This window comes from Gopherus evgoodei, chromosome 6, assembly GCF_007399415.2.
Source record: "Gopherus evgoodei ecotype Sinaloan lineage chromosome 6, rGopEvg1_v1.p, whole genome shotgun sequence".
NCBI classification, from domain to species: Eukaryota; Metazoa; Chordata; order Testudines; family Testudinidae; genus Gopherus; species Gopherus evgoodei.
The window spans coordinates 39,431,031-39,451,042 of NC_044327.1; the positions used below are offsets into that span (position 1 = coordinate 39,431,031).

At 47.4% G+C, this 20,012-nt stretch overlaps 1 protein-coding gene across 1 annotated transcript in view; it reads left to right on the plus strand.

Annotated features, from left to right (window-relative positions):
• Positions 1-2,949: 2,949 nt before the first annotated feature.
• Positions 2,950-20,012, plus strand: part of CEMIP2 (cell migration inducing hyaluronidase 2) — an 80,904-nt gene continuing 63,841 nt past the window's right edge. Inside the window, 1 exon segment of the mRNA XM_030566980.1 lies at positions 2,950-3,257. The gene's annotated coding sequence lies outside the window, so the exon portion shown is untranslated.

Consider the following 20,012-nt stretch of genomic DNA (forward strand, 5'->3'; position numbering starts at 1 on the left):
CAGCTAGTGGCATTCTGTTATTTTCTTTGTTGGGCCTGTCCTGTAGTAGGTGGCTTCTGGGTACTCTTCTGGCTCTGTCAATCTGTTTCTTCACTTCAGCAGGTGGATATTGTAGTTTTAAGAATGCTTGACAGAGATCTTGTAGGTGTTTGTGTCTGTCTGAGAGACTGGAGCAAATGCGGTTGTATCTTAGAACTTGGCTGTAGACAATAGATTGTGTGGTGTGTCCTGGATGGAAGCTGGAGGCATGTAGGTAAGTATAGCGGTCAGTAAGTTTCCGATATATGGCATGTTTGTGTGACCATCACTTATTAGCACAGTAGTGTCTAGGAAATGGAACACTTGTGTGGATTGGTCTAGGCTGAGGTTGATGGTGGGATGGAAATTGTTAAAGTCATGGTGGAATTCCTCGAGGGCTTCTTTTCCATGGGTTCAGACGATGATGCCATCAAAGTAGCGCAAGTAGAGTAGGGGTGTTAGAACGTTCCTTAGCTCTCGTCCCCTAAGTCAGAGAGGAGGATCACTGAAAGTTTCTTGATGTAAAAGGACCTGATTTTCAAAAGGTCAGGCATAAAAGTACATGCAATTATGAGCCTAATATGTTAATGCACCTATTCTGATTGACTAAATAAATCAGGTCAGACTAAGTGGAAATCCGAATGCCCAAAACCTGCATTGCATAGGCAAACAGTAATTACATGTATAAATTATATGCCCAATGGTATACTTTATTTTTTAAAATGGGGCACTTTGTATATAGAAACACCCTTGATTTTCATGCTTGCTTTGTTTATCATAGTATAAGTCTAAGACGCTCCCATTGTTTAAAACAAACAAAAATGACCTTGCAATGCCTTCAGATGAGGCATGACAGATTACTTGCAAGTGAAAATGCCCTTATGCATGTCCATTTTTCATAATTGTGATGGATTTATGAACATATTTGCACATGTAATTATGAACTTGACTCTTGAAAAAAATGGGCTCAATATAATTTGGAATAATTAGACTAATATAATTAACTAGAGTGAAGAAGGAAGGGGAAAATGCTGCCTTATCCATATATCTAACAGCTTGTCTTCACTACAGTGTTAGCTCCAAGGTATAAATTGAGCATTAGCTCTAACCTGATTCCCTTTCATGCACAAAAATCTTTTGGGTGAGTTAAGTGGTATATTAAATTCTAGCTAGCTGGCCCATGGAGGTATGAGGTGTTGCTGAGAGCTGCAGACACTAGATCTAGTAATATCATAGGTATGCAGCTACACACTACAGCTGCAGTTAGCATAATTTATAGATTCTAGTCCAATCACTTTGTGCTGCTAATCAAATCACTCTGTAGTTTTAGTGCAGTTTTGCAGTTTTCACTTGAGTGAGGCTAAATCAGAGTGGAGTGGCTCAAGTGTAAGTAGGGTGACCAGATGTCCAGGTAAAATTGGGACTGTCCCAATATTTAGGTGTTTGTCCTGTGTCCCAACTATATTTCGGTTTTTTTGCTCCACTGGCAGCACTTTTTTTTTTTTTTTTTTTTTTTTTTTTTTGCTGTGCCAGCAGACTCGCCCCCCGAAATGTGTCCCAATATTTTCTCCCTCTCATCTGGTCACCCTAAGCGTAAGTAACGGAAGCTACCTGTTGCTTTAAGCTGTAATGTTTTCTTGCAGCATGCTACCCAGCCACTAGATGTCTCCTCTGCTGTACAGCATTTCAGACATGGTGTTGGTCCTGGTAAACAAAGAGTTAGTTAGAACTCAAGCTGTGTGGAACTCTTTGTCTTTAGTTCATAGTTTTCTTTAATAGTCTCCTATTTGAGAAGGAGTGCGGCTCTCTATAGCATGACAAGCAGTGCAAGGTTGTACTTCTCTCCGATTTCTCTCCCTTACTGTCAATCATGTGTGTGTGTGTTGCAGAATGTTCCCCAACTTCCCCCACACCATAACACAAGGTGATTATTATTTGAATTCTGGTAATCCACAAAATGAGCTATATGCTGCCCACATCTCCACGGGGAAGGACAAGTCCCTGCTCAGATGGTAAGAGGGAAAGCAGGATGAGTACTGAATGGAGGAAGGGAGGTGATGGGTGTAGGTGCAGAATTTGCACATATGCTACCTGCATGCTGGGGTAGACGGACGGGCTCTATGGGGACATAGTTCTGGTTTTAATTAGTCATAAAACCATTTTCCAATCCCAGCCAGTGAATGAGAGAAGCTCCTGCTGCGAGCACCAGAACAGCATCCCCCCTAAGCCCCCAAGGAAGCATTATTGAAAACTTCACATGCACTCGCAACTGCTGTTGGCTTCAAACTTGCAATTATCTCTGTAGTGTAGATGCTGCAGACTCCTGGTCTTCAGTGTGACAGACAGCAAGATCCCTAATGGCAGAAGGGAATGGACTGGTGGTGTGCAGGCAAGCTCACCAGGAAAGGATGAAAAGGGGGAAGCAGGAGGGAGACTGAAGAGGTCCAGGGGTTAGACTAAGGTGACCAGACAGCAAGCGTGAAATATCGGGACGAGGGTGGGGGCAATAGGAGCCTATACAGGAAAAAGACCCCAGAATCAGGACAGTCCCTATAAAATCGAGATATCTGGTCACCCTAGTTGAGAATGAGGGTAATACAAGGGCATTGGAGGGGAGAAGAGCATGGATGGGATGTAAGGCCCTAGGAACAGAAGGCTGGGTAATATGGGGTATGGAGGCAGAATGGCTCACGGGAACATGTGGGGGTAAGAACAGAGGAAGGCGCTGGAAAGGGAGAGGAATCCCCGGGGCAGTCCAGGGGGCCGAACACGTGGGAGAGGCCGCGGGGAGACACCAGCGCAGCAGGGGGGCTGGACGCAGCGGCTCCCCCCGGGTACGCTCGCATGGTACGGGCGTGACATGTTGCTGCCGACCGGGCCCCGGGCCCGCAGGGCGAACACCCCATGCGGGGACCCACTCCGGACTCACGGGGCTTGGCTTCTGCCCCGCGGCGCCTCCGGCCTTCCTCTCCGTGCCGGGCAGGGCAGGGCAGCCCAGGCCCCGGTGCTCCTCCTCCGGCCCAGCCTCTCAGCGCCGGGGAAGAGGGGGTGCAGCCGGGCTGGGCGGGGAAGGGGCGGCCGGGCGGAGCCGCGTCATTTCGGGGACGGGGGCGGAGCGGGCTGTTTCCCCTCCAGGCCCCAAGGCAGGAGCCGCTGCCAGTTGCATAAAAGCAGCAGCCGGGGCGGGGACCGGGCCACCATGCCGCCCTGACCGGTAGCGTCCGCCGCACGCCGCCGAGGTGAGTGCCAGCCCCGCCGCCGCCCGAGCGCCCCCAAGCTCTGTGCAGCTCTCCGCTCGCTGACTTCCGCCCCCCAACTCCGGCAGCTCGCCCCCGCTGGCTCCGACTGTCCCCCCAAGCACCGGACACTTCACCCCCTTTTGGCTTCCCTCTGTGCCCAGGTTCCTTACCCCAGCCCTGCTGCCCTCTTCCCCAGCACCCCCTGCGGCTTAGCTGCCCCACGCTGTTCACTCCCTGCTTCCTTTCCCTTTGCTCCCTACCCTCGGGTCCCTATTTTCTTTCTCCCTGATTTTTTCAAGCTCAGGTACAGTTTAAATGAACAAATCAGAGTTTCATCTGCAGCACAGAACAATTGTTTGCAGGGTTGTAGCCCTGTTGGTCCCAAAAGTTTGTATGAAAAAGCCTAAGTTAGGAGCGGAACTAAAACATCCTTCCGCACCCTTTTCTGGACTGCGTAAGAAGACTGTTTTAAGAGAAGAAACTCTTACTTAAAAGGTGATAACTTATCTTGACACTTTTTTTTTTAATTAGGTTGAGTTATTGACAAATCTACTTGTAAGCAACTTTTTTTTCTTTCTTTCTTTTTTTGCTTTCCTTAGGAAGACAGATACACTTGTATTCCCAAGTTTTACCTCTTGGTTGGTCATGCTTATCTTTGCTAAACCAAACCCTAGCTTTCCTTTATTCCAGTTTTAATAAGGAAATAGAAAGTTAAATCCTTGTGTTTTAAACTAAATTGGGAAGTCTCTAAAAATTCACATGCACTTAAATACTATTTTAGGTTTGATACTCTTGTGTGTCAGAGTAGTAACAGCAACTGGTATTGTAGACTTTCCTGAGAGGAAATTAAAAATGTTATCATTTGATGTAATGTGTTACCTATTTAAATGTGCGTTTGGAAAAGCTTATATTAAAAATAAGGGCCTGACTTAAATGTGGGGGTTAGGGAGAGAGCTAGGAAATTCACAACTTTAAATTCTAGTTAGATGTAATGTCCACTGTATCCTAGGTATTGATGGAGTCCCTGAACAGAGTGTAATCTTTCATACCCTCAAGTAAATTCTTCCACTGATGGTTATTGCATGTATAAATTCCCAGCACATGGTTCAAACTGACCTCAACAGGTGCAGCGGTACACAAATGCAGTGAGTTCAGGATGAATAAACTGCCTTAACTTTTAATTCCACAGGTTTTTTGTTCTTTTAAACCAGATCAATAATGATTTATTGTAACTTTTGTATTTTAAGTGCATTTTTGTTCTAACAAAATTATTGAATGCATTAGAACCTCTTTAATAATCCACAACAAATTTGACAGGGTGCGCTCACCTCTCAGCAGGTAATTGATGCTGTAGCAGGGCCTTGCCTTGTAAAAATAATCTGACCTTAGCAAGTATTTTACATTGGGGTTCTCAAACTTATTTTTCTGATAGTGTGGCCCTTATCTTAATCTCATGGGTTACCTCCCCTCCCATTTGCAACATATGGACAATATTCTCTCCTATTCATGATCATATAATGTTCATATGGTATCTTCAGCAATCACTTGCATAAAAGTAATATTAGGAAAATACTTAATATAGTTTTAGCTTCTTTTAGTGAAACTTATCAGTTGGAAACAAATAGTGGAGCCTGCACCATGTTACCAGCCAGCTTTCCATAGACCACCACCAACTGCTCTGCACTGCCAGTGGTCCATGAATTAAAATTTAGAAACCTCTGCTGCATTATCATAAATGCTTGAAGTTGAACTATGATTAACAACAACCCCAAACAAAAAATCCCCAACCAAACAAACAAAAAAATGTGTTTTGTGACTTATTCTGATTGTTCATATGCATGGAATTTGCAAAATTCAGTAATTTGCAAAGGTTATGTGCATTAGTGTGATGGACTTGTTAGCTTCCATTTGATGTTATATTGAGTTTGTGGTGCTTTACTACTCGACATGGTAAGAATAGAATGGAGGATATTGAATTAAATACAAAAATGAAAAATTAGTCAGAGTAGGCCTCGTTTATTTTTCTAGTTTGTTTCTAATATGTGGCAGATTTTGACAATGGCTAACCACCAACTGGGGATTTTAGACATGGTCGGCAGTTCTGGATTGTGGGAGAAACACATTAGGAAGCTGTTCCTGCTACAATGATCATCAGTGAAACAGTTAATGTTGATAAATATAGTGTTGTCTTAAAGTTTCAGAACGATTGGCCTGTTGAGATGAGGTTTCCCCACTCTTCATTAAATGCCTGGCCATGCAAGATGGTGAGGGTGCTTAGTGCCTAACAAGGTAAAGGTTCTGTGGTTACACTCTGTTGCAGCCAATTATCCAAATGTTGCTAGAAAGAGGTGGCATGTCTTCATACATAGAACTCATGTGTAGATTGTGCTTTCAGAGCATTGGCATGAAAAGAACAAAGGTTAGTGTGGTGACAAAGCATCACGCTTTGCATTTGAGACATGTATGTAAAAAAACAAATTGTAATAGTTATGTGGTACATATTTTCAATACATCCACAGATTGGGTGCCTGTTTTAGGTGTAGCCTTAATTCTGTCTTTCCTGTGTTTCTAATATTAAAGTTCTTAACTGTAACTTTCTTGAAAGGTGATATGCATGAAATCACTGTGCCTGCAGCTTTTACATCATCTTAATTAACTTTTTGTTGAGTTTAGAGTATACTATATGATCCAGTTTAAAATGTTTTCCCCAAGGGATAATTTATGAGCACAGGGATGTCCATGAAAGTATAATGGGAGTTGTACAGCTAAATCCTTGGAATTAAAGAATATGTTTTAGGGTCTCTTAAAAACTGGCTGCACAATATTTTTCATGTTTAAATACCTTGCAGATTGTCTTGGTGTGTGTGAGGATAATTACACTGCAATATTACCCTCACTTTAAAGTTGAGACAGTTTTATGTGCGCCTAAAGGGAAAAAGATAACAGAAGGCTGGTAAGTAACATAAACTAAAACAAAAAAAACCCCTTACAATCAGGGCCGGCTCTAGGTTTGCCAGAATGCCACCCAAGCAACAACAACAACAAAAAGAAGGTCCGGAATGCTGCCCCTGGAATTGTGCCGCCCAAAGCACGTGTTTGCTTTGTTGGTGCCTAGAGCCGGTCCTCCTTATAATGCTACACTGAGGAAAGAGCAGAACTTTGATCTGCTAGACAGTGATAGCCTTCCTTTTGAAGAAGCTTCAGTCAAGAAAGTTATTTTGGTGCATTTTATAAATAGACGCACTGACACATCTGAATTTACTGGTGTAGGATGACCTGTCGCTCATTAGAATTAGGACTGTACTGCAACAAGTTAAAAACAAGGTCCTTATCTTGCAGTATCCAGTTTTTTGAAATGCTTTGTCCTTGGAGGTCCCACTTGTGGAAATCCACAAGTCTAAAATCTTTTGGCTAGCAGTGTTGGGGGCACGTGTGCTCTGCATGTCTTCATGCCCCCTTACCGGAGGCACTACAGGAGGAGTGCACCTCCAATTACCACTCTGTTTGCTTGCTAATCCAGAATCCTATTTATATAGAGGACTCTGAAGTAGTGGGAAAAAGGGTGGGTCATAGGATTGGCATGCATCTCAAAGAACCACAGGTTAGCAGTGTTTCTCAAATGGGGGGGTCATGACCCCCAGGGGCATTGTGAGACAGGTTTTGGGGGGGATCACAAGTGTGGGGCCAGCGTTATGGGGTGGCAAACAGGGAACTGCCGGGGCCACACGCCACAGGGGACCCTGGGAAGCTAAGTTTCATGCTTCAGCCCCTCGCTGCCCACAGCTGAAGACAAGCCCCATTGCCTGGGACTGAAGCATATAATTTAGCTTTGTGAGGCCTCCTGTGTCATGGGGCCCTGGGCAGTTGCCCTGCTTGCCATCCCCCAACTCCGGGCCTAAGTATTAGTCATAATTTACTTAATGATATTTAAGGTAGGGGGTTGCATTTTTTTCAAGTCTTAGTAGGGGAAGGTCACAATTTTTTTTTTAAGTCTAAAGGAGGTTGCCAGGTTGAGAAACACTGCTGTAAGGTAAATGCCTTGTTTTTCTTCAATTCTGTGTGTCTGGGTCCCATTCATGGTGACTGGTAAGCAATTCCCAGACCAGATAGGAGGAAAGTCTTAAGAGTTTTGGCTAAATAAAATGCAGAAACGTTCTTGTGAAGTTGGTGTCTGATCTGGATGTCAGGTCCCATGAGTAATACTTTGATATGTGGATAAAGCTACAGGTAGCCACTCAGTGAATCTCTTGAAGAGAAACATTCCTAAGGTAAGCAGGGTATGTTACCCAGAGTTTTCAGAACCCACAGCAGTGGTAATTTAACTTTTTCACTCCAGGCAGTGTCAGGAATAAATCAATGGGAACACAGAGCTCCGGCTGATGAAAGATTAGTACAAGTAAGCGTGCTCTTATCTAAAACTACAATTTATTAGTTTTAAGCACACACAGACACAAAACAATAGTTTAGAATATCCCAAATATTTACCTAAAATTGGATGGTATTGAGTAAATTGCAGCAGTTCAGCAATGTCTGGTTTTTCCCTGCCGGGGAGTAAGGTGTCAGGGAAAAACCCCTCTCAAGATAGCTTCAGAGGACTGCTCCAAAGTATTATGTAATCCTTCTATATCTAAGTTTTTCAAAACACATAGATCATAACGACCTCTACTAGATCATCACATCTAATGTCAATACATTATTTATCAACAAACAAACCTAACAATCTTAGTCATAATAAACTTTTATATCAAAGGCACCCAAACTCCAACGTTCTCGTCCGTTTATTTGCTTTCATCTCAATTGTTGACTTTCTCTCTCCTCCTCCTCCCATTCTGATTAGCAGAGACTGCAAGCCTGCAAATGTGTTTGACCTTGCCTCCAGAAACTCTGCTTGTTCAAATTAACCCTTAAGTAGGCAGTGGTCTATTTTTTATTAATTCATGGTGGCTGAATGCACATAATATGGTTGCAATTGACTTGATCAAAATCTGGGGTACATGCACCCTTCAAATCTGGGGTAACATGTATGCTGCTTTGGATTTAGTAGAATGGACCCTGATACCCGTGAGAGGGGAAAGGCCCTAGTGTTTTGTATTAAATATGGGTCTGCAGCCTACTACTTGTACAGTTGGTCTGACCCAGTATATCCATTCTTATATACAATCTCTCAAAACACACTGACCCCTGGAATTGTCCTTGTGGGCTACAAATAAGAGATTCTGAATAGCATTGTTCTCTGTAGATAGTAACAAAGGGCTCTCTTTACATTTAATTTGTATAATGTAGCTTCCCAATGACTTGAATGGGGTTTAGCAAAGAAATGACTGACTGACTGACTGATTCACATTTAATTTGGAAAGCTCTTTAGATAAGAATTTGGGGTGAGACCTCAACATCTTTTTATCCCTATAGAATCCTATATACTGTAGGTCTACCTTAAGGTTTGAATCTTGTTAACCCTCCTAGCTAAGATGATGGCCACTAGGAAAGGAATCTTTATGGAGAGATGGTAAAGTGAATAGTCATTTATAGCTCAAATCGGGGTTTTATAAGAATGGTTAAGACAATAGTTCGGTGCCAGGGTGGAGGTAGTTCTCTGGTTGGTGGAAAGGCATGGCTCAGGGCTTTAAAGCACTTCATCACTATGAAGTGATGGAAGACTGGATTGAAGGGTGACCAGTGAAGTTTGCAGCTAAGTGGACTCTGACTGAAGTGGTGTTCAGTCTTGTTTGTTTTTAGTTGGAAAACATAGGTATTTACAAACAGGATCTTTTTGAAAGAGTCACACCTTCCTTGGAGGGCCATTTGCAGAATTGTTTCCACTTCTTCTGTAAAGGACTCTGCTGAATGGTTTTCTGTTTTAGCTGAGATGTCTTGTACCTCTGCAGAACAAATCCTGTTTGTGTTGCTCAGCCATCTGAAGTATGCTGTGAAGTGCAGAGACTTTGGGAGAGGGTGAAAAATTTTACCTTGATTCTGAACAAAGTCCCATTCTTGAATATCCTGGGTGTGGAGGTCTTGCACTAGTCGCAGCAGCTCTGTGAACCATAATTGTCTTGCCCAAGAGAGAACTATGAGGGAAAACTCTGGCTGTGTAATGTGTGATCTCTGTGGTGACTCTGAGGATTACAGGAACCAGATGAATAATAGGCTTTTTGACCAGGAGAGGAGAAAAGTGTCTGATAGCTGGGACTTCTGTTCTGTTCCAAAGAAGGAAGGGGGCATTTGTTTGCAATGTTGCTGAACAACAGGTCTATCATTGGAGAACCTCATGGAGAAATGGCCTTCAGGGTGTTGATAAATTGTATGGTTATTTGCTTGACCAGACTTTGGTTCATTATTTCATTATGAAATGTACTTCAGACTAAATAACCAATATCAGTCAGATTTATTAATATGGTACAGGAAAAAGGTTCTATATGATACCTGTTTCCAAACAGTAGTCCTGTGCAGCGATGTTACATACACCTTGCGTGGAATGTTTGCTCCCCGAGTTATAAGTTTCAGCTGGTATTATTTATGATTTTACAAGTTACACATGACTAAAATCCAGCCCAGCAATTTGTTCCAGTTCCCTAACTTGTTGTTCTGTTCCTTCCTTATCTTTGTTTTAGATACTAGTATTCCAGGTACTGATCCGTGAAGCTTGTACTAAGACATAGAATGAATGTATCTTCATTTTGACAGGTTTCCTATTTGCTTGTGCCAAATACTTAGCATAAGTGAACAGGGTTATAGTATAGGCCTTTTTAGGCCATATCACTGTTGTAATATTTGTGCTTAATGTTGCTGGTACTTAATACATGCTAATGTATGGTGTGAATAAAGCATACTATTAATACAATCTATATTTCAGTTCTGGGTCTGATTGCCCAGGAAGGAGTACTGTGAAAGGGGATCTGGGGATCATAGTGGACCACAAGCTAAACATGAATCAACAGTGTAACACTGTTGTAAAACAACTGAACATCATTCTGGGATATATTAGGAGGAGTGTTATAAGCAAGACAGGAGAAGTAATTTTCTGCTCTACTCTGCATTGATTAGGCTTCCACTGGAGTATTGTGTCCAGTTCTGGGTGCCACATTTCAGGAAGGATGTGGACAAACTGTTGAGAGTCCAGAGAAGGGCAACAAAAATGATTAAAGGTCTAGAAAATATAGCCTATGAGGGAACACTGGAAAAAATTGGGGTGGTTTAGTCTGGAAAGGAGAAGACTGAGGGGGAACATAACAGTTTTCAAGTATGTAAAAGGAGGAGGGAGAAAAATTGTTCTTTTTAACCTCTAAGGGTAGGACAAGAAGCAATGGGCTTAAATTGCAGCAAGGGACAGCAAGGTTGGACATCAGGAAAAACTTCCTAACGGTGTTTGGTTAAGCCCTGGAATGAATTGCTTAGGGAGGTTGTGGAATCTCCATCACTGGAGATTTTTAAGAGCCAGTTAGACAAACACCTGTCAGGCCTGGTCTAGACCAGGGGTCAGCAACCTTTCAGAAGTGGTGTGCCGAGTCTTCATTTATTCGCTCTAATTTAAGGTTTTGCGTGCCAGTAATACATTTTAATGTTTTTAGAATATCTCTCTATAACTTAAACTATCAGTTTAGTGTGATCCTTGCCCTTGCTTTTCCTTGCTGAGTTTTCCAATGTCTGGCATGTATTTGGATAATTTAAGTGACAGAGGACAGATTCCATGTGTGAAAATACAGGAATGTGGATCAAAATGCTGAAAGGCAGAATTCGGGGGACTGCATTTTGTGCGCTCCCCACGGGGCGCGCGGGAGCTTCCGGTTCTTCTTCGAGTGATTGCTCATATCCATTCCAGTTAGGTGTACGCGCCGCGCGTGCACATTCGTCGGAAAACTTTTACCCTAGCAACTCAATGGGCCGGCAGGTCGCCCCCTAGAGTGGCGCCACCATGGCGCTTGATATATACTCCTGCCGGCCCACCCGCTCCTCAGTTCCTTCTTACCGCCCGTGTCGGTCGTTGGAACAGTGGAGCGCGGCTTAGCTGACCTCCACTTCCCTAGCTACTCGTTTTCTCGTATATAGTTATGCAGTTATAACCCTTTTATATGTATATTTGTATAGTTATACGTGTTTTCTTTGCTAACATGGTTAGTTTAGTTAGCGGGGTTCAGGAAGTAGCCCTTCCACGAGCCCAGTGCCGGAGCCATGCATGGCTCACCGGGTTTTAAAATGGGCCCGGCCTGCCAGAAGCCGCGGCCGCAGGGAGATCTACATGACTCCTGTTTGAAGTGCCTCAGGGAATCACACTTGACAGATAAGTGCCCCATTTGCAAGGCTTTTAAGCAGAGAACAAAAAGGTGCGGGACTTTCACTTACCCCTCCACCTTGGGCGCCGAGCGATGTTCAAGCGGCTGGCAGAAGCGCCTCCTCGGCACCGGACCCCGCCGCTACCACCGAGGCCTTTCGGCACCGGCCGTCGCCGGCACCGATTTCGACTCGGCACCGCTCCCTTCTTCCGAGGTCGAGAAAGCCTACGATTCCTGCTGGTGCCTGGCGGCTCCCCGGCACGCGCCGTGGTTGAGCCCCCTGCTCCTGCTGCTTCCGTGCCACCTGCATCGCAGCCAGAGAGCTCGCCTAAGTTGCATTACCCGGCACCGACACCTGCAGAGGCACCGATGACATCGGCACCGTCGATTCCAGTCCCCCAGGGCCACTGAATCCGGTGCCTGGCAGCTCCCCGGCTCGCGCCGTGGTAGAGCTTACTGCTCCTGCTGCTTCTGTGCCACCTGCACCGCAGCTAGAGAGCTCGTCTAAGATGGTTCGCCCGGCACCGACGACGTCGGCACCGTCGATCCCGGTCCCACGAGGGCCGTAGAATCCGGTGCCTGACGGCTCCCCGGCACGCGCCGTGGTTGAGCTACTGCTCCTGCTGCTTCCGTGCCAGCGGCACCGCAGCCAGAGGGCTCGTCTAAGTCGGATCGCCCGGCACCGACACCTGCTGCGGCACCGATGGCGTCGGCACCGTCGATCCCGGTCCCACAAGGGCCGTAGAATCCGGTGCCTGACGGCTCCCCGGCACGCGCCGTGGTTGAGCTACTGCTCCGGCTGCTTCCGTGCCAACGGCACCGCAGCCAGAGGGCTAGTCTAAGTCGGATTGCCCGGCACCGACGCCTCTGAGGCACCGACAACGTCGGCACCGTCGATTCCAGTCCTACAAGGGCTATCGACTCTGGTGCCCGACGGCTCCCCGGCACGCGCCGTGGTTGAGCGTATTGCTCCCGCTGCTTCCGTGCTGATGGCACCGCAGCCAGACTGCTTATCTAACTCGGATCGCCCGGCACCGACACCTACCGAAGCTCTGATGACCTCGGTACTGTTGATCCCGGTCCCACGAGGGCCGTCGAATCCGGTGCCTGACAGCTCCCCAGTATGCACTGTGGTTGAGCCTGCTGTTCCCTTCACGCCGGAGACGTTACCAACGGCGAGGGCTCTCAGTGCCATGTCAGAGTCAATGCTGCCTGACCCCGGCACCGCCGGTGCGGGTAATACAGTCTCTTCAGGTGACTGTCCTCTGTCAGCACAGCAGAGCGGCACCGTTCATGATCACGGTCCCGCAGACACTCCAATTCCTGTTGGCACGACGGACACCACTGGCAGTCCCGGTGCTGTTTTCCTCGGTACTGGTCGCACTCGCTGCACCGGTCGGTATCCCGTTCGCCGACCCGCTATCGGCACCGTTCCGACTCCTGGCACCGTGGCAGGTACCTTGGCTCCTGTAGCCTTTCCCCGAGCCTCGAGATCTCGGTCGACCTCCCGACACCGTTCTGGTTGCGGGTCTGGATCTCGTTCCAGGTACCGATACGCCTCCCGGTGCCGGTCCCCGGTGCCGAGTTAGGCAAGGTCTGAATGAGTCAGAGACTCTGCCTGTGCCTTCTTTTAGTACCTCCATGGCCGTCCGGACACGCATCCGTGTCATCCCATATGCGCAGATTTTATGCTCAGGACCACGATCCTGATATGATGGCCAACGGGCGCCAGCCCCGAAGCAGAAAGAGGCTTGGCGAATGAACCTGCTTGGCCGCCAGGTGTACTCTGCTGGGGCCCTGCAGCTCTGGGTAGCAAAGCAACAAGCCTGGCTTAGCTGCGATAATTATAGCACCTGGGTGAAGGAGTTTCTCCCTCAAAACTCCCACCAGGAGTCCGCTGCCGTCTTGGAGGACGGGGGAAAGAAGGTTCCCAGAGCGTCCCTCCAGGCCTCGTTGGACGCAGCAGACTCTGCGGCCAGCACTCTGGCCTTGGGTGTCGCCATGAGGTGCATTTCATGGCTTCAGGTTTTAAACCTCCGGCCGGAGCTGCAGTATGCCATTCAGGATTTACCCTTTGTTGGTAAAGGCATCTTCGCGGCAGAGACAGCCCCAGACTGCGAAGTCTGGTGGATAATAGGGTCCTAATGCGTCTCAGCATGTATACGCCAGCGACCAAACGCAGGCCTTTCTGGCCCCAGCCGCCATACTCTGTGCCTAGCCAGAGGCAGAACTCTGGAAAACGGCAAGGCCAAGGTGGTCGCAGACGAACGTCAGGACCCCTAAAGAGCCAAAGTCAAGGTCCCTCGCAATTACCACTGGGACCAAAGACGGACCTTCCAAGGTTCGCCTGAGGGCGGTGTACCACTCGCAGGACGGGATCCCGATCCCGCTTTTTCCTGGCATGGCCCCAGTTACTTTCAGATCGCTGGGTCCTGCGCACGATGGAGCATAGGTACCACCTTTAATTTGCTCCAGCCCTGTCCCCCTTCAGCGGACGAAAGGGGCAAGGGGTTTTACTCCCATTATGCCCTAGTCCCCCACTCGAACACAGGTCTCAGACCTTCCTGGTCCTGCACGGACTCAACCGGTTTAGGATAAGGTTGAAGTTCTGCATGGTATCCCTGGGAACCATTATTCCACCCTTGCCTCCTGGGGGCTACTATGCCGCCCTGGATATGAAGGACGCGTACTTTCGCAATGCCATCTTCCCTCCGCACGGGAGATGCCTCCGCTTTATAGCCAACGGTCAATACTCCCGGTTACGGCCATAGTCGCCGCTTACCGTCGCTGATGTCGGATATGCGTTTTTTCCGTATCTGGGCGATTCGCTTATCCGAGGAGACTCTGAGACACAAACCATTCAGCGCGTGGGCATCGTCACGGTCTTATTCACAGGTCAAGGCCTGCTGTTTACTATGGAGCAATCCACTCTGGTTCCCACGCAGAGGTTGGGCTTCCTAGGGGCTATCCTGGTCTCCTACCTAGCCGGAGCCTGCTTATCACAACTGCGGTTTTAGGCGATGGCAACAATCATCTGAGGTCTGAAGGCTTTCCCAACGACCTCAGCTCGTTCTTGTCTCAGTCTCCTGGGTCTATGGTTGCCCGCAAGTTTGTAACCAAACACGCCAAGCTCCGCCTCCATCCTTTCCAAGTCCGGCCCACCTCGGCGTACCGCTTGGATAGGGAGCCAATGATCATGGTAGTCACCGTTCCCTCGAACGCCTTAGGCTCCCTAGAGTGGTGGCTAACTCCCTCCTTGGTGTGGACAGGGATGCGGTTTCATCCGCCCCAGCCCTCACTGCCCCTGACGGCGGACGCATCATCTCTCTGCTCGAGTGCTCATGGTCACTCCGAGCTTAAGGCCTTTGGTCTTCTACGGAGCTGGCATTCCTCATCAATGCCCCAAATATGAGAGTTGTCCGCCTGGCATGCCAGGGGTTCCAGCGGCAGCTGCAAGGCCGTTGTATCTCGGTGTTTACAGCCAACACAACGGCCTGGTGCTTCATAAGTATTCAGGGGGGACATAGTCCTCCCCCCTTTTTTGTCAGGAGGCCATCCATTTCCGGGTCTTTTGCATGGCCCACTCGATGGAGCTGGCGACGTCCTTTCTCCCAGGCGTTCGGAACGTCTTAACTCTTTGACTCAGCAGGTCTTTCCTGTCTTACGAGTGATCACTCTGCCCCGTGTGAGGCGTCCCGCTTTCCGGAAGTGGAGATGTTGCCTCACACGGACCTGTTCGCTCACCGCGAGAGCAGGAAATGCCAGGTGTTCTGCTCCTTCCAAGGTCTCTCCGCGGAATCGATCTTGGACGCATTCCTGAGGCCGTGGAAAGGCCAACTGCATTATGCCTTCCCACTGTTCCCACTGGTTCATTAGGTCCTGCTCAAACTCCGCAGGGGCAGAGCACGCATCATCATGATCACTCCAGAGTGGTCCAGGCAGCACTGGCATACCACGTTGCTCGGCCTGTCAGCCCAGACCTCATCACTCAGGGCAACGACAGGCTTCGTCGCTCGGACCTGCAGCCTCTTCGCCTCACGGTGGCTCCTGCGTACCTGAGTCGGGGTGACAGGCAGCCTTCCACCTGGTCAACGTACCGGGCCAGGTGGAAGCGTTTCCTTTACAGCTGCAGTACGCTCGATCTTGCTCCTGCTGAGGTCTCAATCCCCTCTATTTGGCCTGCCTCTGGCCTTCAGCGGCAGGACCTGGCGGTATCATCGCTGAGGATACTCTCAGCAGCCATCTCTACCTTCCAGCAGGCTAAGATGGACGTTCAGTGTTCTCACGCTCTATGGGTTCGAGGTCCCTCAAGGGCTTGGAGCGCTTGCACCCTCGGGTGCGCCGCCCAGCCCCGACCTGGGACCTCAACCTAGTCTTGGCCAGACGGGTCTCTGAGATCAGAGCTCTTACGGGGGTTCCGCCGTACACTAGGTTTCACAAAGACAAGGTGCAGTTATGACCGCACCCGGCTTTCCTCCCTAAGGTGTTTTGGCCTTTCATGTTACCCACAGCTCAACGCAATGGGCACAACCGTTGCACTCCTTGGACATCTGTGGAGTGCTCGCATTATATTGTGCTGACAGAATCATTTCCTAAGGTGCCCCAGCTCTGCCCCGGTAGTGGGCCAAAGGGAGGGCTTGCTTGTTTTCCTCTCAGAGGATTTCATCTGGGGTGATGGCGGACATCCCCACTTGTTATGATTTGGTTCATATTTCCCCAAGCCACATCACCGTGCATTCTACCAGGGCTCAGGCTTCATCTGCCGCCTTGCTGGCTCGTGTTTCTACCCACGAGATCTGTCGCGAAGCTCCATTGGTCCTCGGTCCATACCTTTTGCTTCGCAGTATGCCCTGGTTCAGCAGTCAAGAGAGGCTGTAGCCTCTGGCTCAGCAGTTTTATTCTGCCACATTTCACTCCGACCCCACCGCCTTTGTAAGGCTTGGGATTCACCTAACTGGAATGGATATGAGCAATCACTCGAAGAAGAAAAGACGGTTACTCACCTTTGTAACTGTTGTTCTTCGAGATGTGTTGCTCATATCCATTCCACACCCGCCCTCCTTCCCCACTGTCGGAGTAGCCGGCAAGAAGGAACTGAGGAGCGGGTGGGCTGGCAGGAGTATATATCAAGCGCCATGGTGGCGCCACTCTAGGGGGCGACCTGCCGGCCCACTGAGTTGCTAGGGCAAAAGTTTTCCGACGAATGTGCACGCGCGGCGCGTACACCTAACTGGAATGGATATGAGCAACACATCTCGAAGAACAACAGTTACAAAGGTGAGTAACCGTCTTTTCCACTCCCATCGCGCCGCCGAAGAAGGACCCTCCGCTGAAATGCTAGAGGCGACAGCAGCAGTCATTGAGCTGTTCAATTGCCTGCCGCTGTTTTCTGCGGCACATTGGCAGAAGGCCCTTCTTTGGGCGGTGCAACGGGAGCGGAACCAGAAGCTCCTGTGCGCCCCATGGGGAGCGCACAAAATGCCCCCCCCCTTGAATCCTGGCACCCTAGGCAACCGCCTAGAGTCGCCTAATGGAAGCACCGGCCCTGCATCCAGCAGGTCAGAATAGAGGCCCCATGATCTCTCTCTCTCAGTAGCTTTAAGTGCACTCCGCAGATCTCCAAACTTTGCACACAATTCTGAGCTTTTTCATTGAATGAGCTGCATTTTGAAATCTTCAACACCCATCCACTGAAATATAAACAAATCCAAGTCGCTTTTGTTGAACTTTTAAGGTTTAACTAGAAAAGAAAACATTGGGCCAGATCACTGGAAATCTGTCAGAAAATTCTGATTCCAGTTCTTGCATGTACGTTCCAATCTCATCGACACTGACAGTGCAGCGTGTGAATAGCTCTTTTCTGTGTTTGAAAGTAGCGGAAAGTCAAAGTTCGAACATTCCGAGAAAAAACTGCTAGTTTTACAACAAATGTCTTTCAGGTTTCATACAGATCCAGAAGAGTTTGTTCTGGCAGAGACAGGCAGTTCTTTTATTCTAGATACGCATCTTTATTTGGCAAATCATTGAACAAAACCTCCGATCTGCTGAGAGAAACTTTTTATATATTCCCCATTTGTAAATGGCTTTCAATTCTTTTGCAATGCACAGTGCAATTTTGTAACTTCCTTCTGTGGCTTGATTTTTATTTACACGTAAGCATTTAAAAACATGGCTTTGCTTCTCATATCCTGCTACTGCATTTTTGATCGATTCAGTCTTGTCTGCTTCATCAAGAAAGGTTTTCTCGTGTTTCATTTGAAAATATCATCGAACACTTGGTATGCAACAATCAACACTTTCACAACAAAGCACAAACAGCATGGTCCTTCTTTTGAGTCAGTCCAAATGCATCTGTCCAAAAAGGCTGATATGAATGGACATCTAACTTTACTTTCTTAGGAGCTGATGTTTTGTCAAATGTACCCCTCAACTTACAGTGGAAAAAAAAATCGCGACAGACGACACACACAATGTCAAACGCAATGCCAGCAGATGGGACCCCGGGTGGCAGCAGAGGCCCCAGGACCGGTGGCCAGGACCCAGGTAGTATGAGTGCCACTCAAAATAATCTCACGTGCCGCCTTTGGCACATGTGCCATAGGTTGCTGACCCCTGGTCCAGACAGTACTTGGTCCTGCCTTGAATGCAGAGGACTGGACTAGATGACCTCTCAAGATCCCTTCCAGTCCTATGATTCTATGATTTATATGCTAGCCAGCATATATTAGTCAACAGGGGATAAATCCTGCAGAGACCACTTGGAATGTTCTGAGTTCTTTCTACTAAGGTGGTTTGCCAGGTGGTTACTTATGCATGTGTAAGTGAAGGACTGTGGGAATTATGCTTCTTGGCACAAGGTGGGGATGGAGCTCCACTTTACCTGTTGTCTTTTGGAATCTGGAAGGTGTCTTCCTTTGGCCAATTGGTTTCCTGAATTCAAGTCCTCGGCCATTACAGGAGTAGGGCCTAGATCCTGTCCCAAAGAAACAGTCATCCCACACCAGAAGGTCACAGCCGATATCTTGGAGAACCCCAACTACCTGCCAGCATGACCCCTCCAGTGTCTGCACAGGGATCTGACACATACGCAGGGAAAATGGCTTCTTCCCTGGGACCTTCACCCAGGTCACACGACCCCTCAGCATCTGGTGAGGCTGCACCATCTGGGGCCTGACAACAGTTCTTGGTCCCAGGATCTCACCACTCCAGGAACATCTCCCCATTAACAGAAAGCCTTGCATATCAGACAAATTGCCCCGAGCTTCTGTATGTTTATGTGGAGCCTAGCTACTTGTGGGTGATGAGCTCCCCATTTCTGTGTGTGAAAATATCAGTCACTAGGAATGGGGGGGGGAGGCAGGGAACAAGAGTGTGGAAAGGGGACTCACTTGCAGACTATCTGGATTTATCCACCTGTTTAGGGAGACTAGAACAATAGAAATAATGAGTTGAATATCCATGGTATGTCTGACTATACACTGATCTCAGCCAACCTTAAAGGTGAAGTCAAGAGATATTAATTATGTGCCTGAGTCCACGTGGTGTACTAGTTTTAGGCAAGTTTTTGCAGTCGTGTGTGGATTTCTTTGATGTCTGAAATGAAGCTTAAAATTGTCTGGGATCTTTCTTGTGGAAGGAAGGCCTTGGCCAGAGTCTAGGACTGCTCTTATGAGCTCCACCAATTACTTTGGCATTGGTAGGATTTATCATACCTGTTTTTCAGTCCCAGAGGGGGGAAGAGTTTGAGAACCAGGTTGAGGTATTAGTGATGTCCTGAGAAGACTTTCCCCAGATGAGCCAGTTCAGGTATGGATAGATGGTGTATTGCTGAGACTCTCAGGTATGTGATTAAAATTTGAGGCTGTATAGAGTCCAAATGGCATTACTTTGATAATGCTTGTTCCTGGCTGTGAATCAAAGCTACACCTATGTGCTGGAAATATTGCCATGTCCACGTGCAGGCACACATCCTGAAACTTCCTACCTACAACTCCAGTTTCCTAATCTGGAAGTTGTTTCTCCGTACCTCAGTGGAGCACCACACTTACTAACTCCATACAGTATCTGGGATAAGCAAAATGCTGTTACCAATAATTCCTCACAAATGTAACATGAGGAGGTAGTATATAATACTAACCAATATAACTATTTAAAAATTAAAAAGCAGATTGCTTTGGAAAGAGTCTTTTCAGCAAGGTAGCTAGAATGATTTAATACTCTATTATAGACAAGGATTCATTTAAATATCTTCTTGCTAACAATAATATTTGGAAGGGAAATGCAAAAGGTAGTTTATGGCTTAAAGAAAATGTTATGAATGCAGCAATCTTAGGAGGATGTTCAAGATAACTTACTTTGGAATTCAAATAAACTTTTCTGGTCGCTATTGCAAGGCAAGCTAGCAGTTTCCTCTAACTTTGACACACATGATGATAAACTAGAAAAAAAGTGTAGTACTGTCAAAGTGGAAAAAAACTAGATACCA